Below are 4,041 nucleotides of genomic sequence, written 5' to 3'. Positions count from 1 at the left end.
TCCTGGTGATATTTTGTACACAAGAATATATAATCTGGAGGAATAAAAAATCTAAAAAAAAATAATAATGAATTTTTGGATATCTCTAAAGGCTGCATTTAACAGAAAGTTAATGGACCAAAGGAGAGTGATTGTTATAAAAACACTTTAAACAAACTACTTTTCCTTAAAATCCGACAATAACCATTAAACTGCTTCAGCTTCATCAAGACTAAATTTAGCATTGTTCATCAATTTTTTCGTGGGTGCTCGATGCGAAGTTCGTCACAACATGTATGTAGCCCGTCATGTGGGTTGTTCCTTATTTCAAGATTTGTGTTCTGCGCGTCGAGTGGATGTATGTGCATCACGTGTTTTGTCAAAATAAGTGCCTGCTGCAGATGCGTCTAAAGGGTTTATGATAAAGAGTTTACTGTTAAGGGAGTGTCTTGCGTGTATTTTGTGAACGTGAGCGTCTCTTTTGTCATGAACATTTTTGACGCGTGTGCAACAGGCACGTTATGGTTCACATGACGCAACAAACACGTATTTTGAAAACGCAAGCAACACACATGACACATATTTTGAATTTGCTCCCCTCGGATGAGCAGTCACGAGCCGCCACTGATAAATGTGCTACAAAAGTGTGATTTTTGTTAGCTTTTGAGATTTAGAAAACCATTTAGTGTTTTTCGGCAAAGGACTGAAGGCTGAATTTCTTTTGTGCAACCATGTGTCAGTTAGGCCAGTCAAATTAAGTGATTTATTCCTATAAACGATGACTCTAAACTTTTTAAATGAAGTTGTCACATAGGATTTGTTTATTTGTAATGTATTGTTTTGAGTATTTTAAATGGCTCCCTACCTGTATAAAATAAAAGCGATTTTGACACAAGTACAGTTTAGGAAATCAGTTTTTCGACATTGCTGCTGTATCATGGGGTTAAACTTTAAATCGCTATTAAATTGAACGTTCAGCACGGAGGGTCCAATGCGAATTCACACATATTTAGCAAGTGTCACCATTGTTTTTCTAGCACAATGAGAGGCAAACAACAGAAAAAATCTTCCAGGATAAATCTTGCCTTAGTGTCTCCCAAAGGCATTTTTGTTACAGTTTTATATTCTTCTGGAATGATGTGTGTGGTAAAAGGACCCACAGGACTGTGAAGATAAAAAGAGAGGCTAAGACAAAAATGAAAGTGTTTCCCGGCAGAATCTCTGCAGGGCCTCGAGGGGTTTCCTTTGTACAGACGTACAGTTTTTCTCAATCCTCCTTCAGAATCGTATTGGCAACAAACAGAAAAGAATCAAAATTACTAAAAATCGACTGAAAGTAAATCCAAATCCTTTGTTTAAATCTAGTAATACACATTATTGTGATGATAGTCTATTTATAAAAGCCATTTTAATGCAGCAAAACTAAACATTGCAAATGTTTCCCCAATAGTTTTAGTATGTTACTACAAATAAATTTCTGGGAGAGTATCCACAGTTCAAAACATCCATATATTATAAAGCACAACACCTTCATGATGTCTGTATTTTAGTGGCACAGTTTATGTATGCACCTCTTTATTCAAATGAAGACAAGAACACAGCAATGGATGCTGATAATGTATTCATATCTTTAAATAATAGAATGGGCTGGTATTTAATCAAATTTTAGTCACTGTGCTATACGTGCTTTGGAGGTAAAATGTCATGAATGAAAACCCAGCCCTGATCTGTCACAGGAATTATACAGCACATTTGTAACATACTGTACACTGAAAAAAATGATTAATTGAATTTAATCAATTTTTTTAATGTAAGTGGTTGCAATCAATTTATTTAAGCTACATTTAAACAAACGTTTTATATTTTATTTTACGTTACTAATCTTTTTTGTTTAAATGTAGCTTAAATATATTGATTGCAACCACTTACCTTAAAAAAATTGATTAAATTCAATGAATCATTTTTTTCAGTGTATGTTGCAGGAGGGGTTGATGTAAACTCAATTAACTGCAATAGTGCTTATTTCAGCTTCTTTGCACTGGCAGTGATGTCAGCTGTCTGTTCTGTATGAGTGGTAATAAGTTTATTCTCACTGACACTAAGTCTAATATTGCCAAACATCTTTACAACAGTTGAATGTAAGCTAGTCAAGTAGTTTCACCCCCTAAATTGTTGCTAGAATAATAAACTTGAAGTATTCGTCTTGTATATTTTTCCAGCTGCTTTCAATCCTGCCTTCTATGTTTATCTGATGAAAGAGAAATGAGGCTGCTTTAATTTATCATAACATTGCAAAATAAAAGCCACTTAATATTCAATAATAACGTTTTAGTATCATTTGTTCTGGGGTAAACTTGTTTATTTATACTCATTCCCATAAAAGCTCAAAGTTTTTGATGGGAACATTTTTCCATATGTTTCCATTTCATCATTTTGAGGGCTGTGGTTACTGTGTTTCCACTGTCTGTACAACTGAACTACACTGTCACATAGATAGACAGACAGACAGACAAACTTATTCAAAATATACAAATCCTACATTGACCAGCAGATGGAGACGTGCACATATGCATAATCGTACATTTGCTTTATTGCCAAAAATCAATTTTCCTTTCTTGCCAAAGTGCTCTCAATGACTTAGAGATCTGGACCTTTAAGGCATCTATGTGAGCAAGATCAAATTGATTTTTTATTTGACTCTACAGTGTTTTTTTTAAGTACAGTTATAGCCTAGGGTACACTTAATATGTCCAATGTCTATATTAAATAAGGAATAATTGACGATGTGCCATTGAATTATTCTAAAATAATGCACACCCAAGATGGTAATGCATCACGACAGGAAGCTGAGTTATTATTATCAAAAAATTAAAGAACCAGAGTCAATTATTTTCGGCTCATCCCACGGAAACCACAGACATTGCTTAGACATTGCTCTGGTGTTTATTTTAAGATATTTGACAGGTCAGGTATGCGTTTATCGAAAAACAATGCGTACCTGTGGACCATTTCTCAACCAATCAGAATAAAGCATTCAACAGGCCTTTGGTATAACTGAACATAATAAAACCACATTTACATTTTAAAAGTATGTGAAACCTCTAGAACAGGGGTGCCCAAACTTTTTCCTGCAAGGGCCAAAAATCAAACCTGACTGAGGGCCGTGGGTCGAAGGTACAATAAATGTTGCTGTGTTATATTAAAATGAAATTTTCCCTGATTCTCCTCATTTATATTTTTTAATATTTATAAAATAAACATTACACTGAAAAAAAAAGATTCATTGAATTTAATAAAGTACACTAAGATGATCTTAAGAACATCGTAAGAAGAATTTTTAGTATATTAAGTACAAAATTAGTGGGCGAAAATAAAGCACTATAAGTACACTATGGAAGTGTACTACTTTTTCACCGGGGTAGCTGTCCCACAGCTTTGTAATATTTATCTGAGAATGTATACATTGGAAGGGAAGGCAGCTTGCATTTTGCAATTGTGCCTCATATCTGATAAACCTAAGACCTCAAATTTCATTTTAAGTTGTCTTTAAAGATTTATTAACGTGTCAGCGTGACCTTATGTTCGACTGTCCAGGCCTGGGCTCTTTGTTTTCCAAAATGTTAAAGGTGTGGGTCAACCATATAAGGCAAATAACAAGATTGTATACAGCAGCAAAAAGCATATACACAAATGTCTGACTCATTGATCATATAAACAGGAAAAACCAAACAGAATATTTTCCCTGCAGTGCACCAATGAAATGAGCTCACGGGGAATGTCTTTAGAGAGATACTGAAAGCTGAACTTTAATCAGCAGAATGCATGACACACTTTTCTCTGTTTATCACGACCTGCTGTGACCTACAGAGCTCCACTTGGAGAAAACACACCGTCGCCACAAGATGCCTTGTTTATGCAGTTCAGATGGATTGCTTTAGGATTTTCATTAAAAAAACAATATGCTTACTCGTATACAGTATGTGCTCTGATGGATAGAGCATTGCATTAGTGCAAAGGTCATAGGTTCGATCCTTAGGGAAAACACATGTTGCACTGAATGCA

Source organism: Misgurnus anguillicaudatus, chromosome 12, assembly GCF_027580225.2.
Source record: "Misgurnus anguillicaudatus chromosome 12, ASM2758022v2, whole genome shotgun sequence".
In the NCBI taxonomy this organism is placed as follows: Eukaryota; Metazoa; Chordata; class Actinopteri; order Cypriniformes; family Cobitidae; genus Misgurnus; species Misgurnus anguillicaudatus.
The sequence above is the reverse complement of the archived record's forward strand: the minus strand, read 5'-3'. Positions refer to the sequence as shown.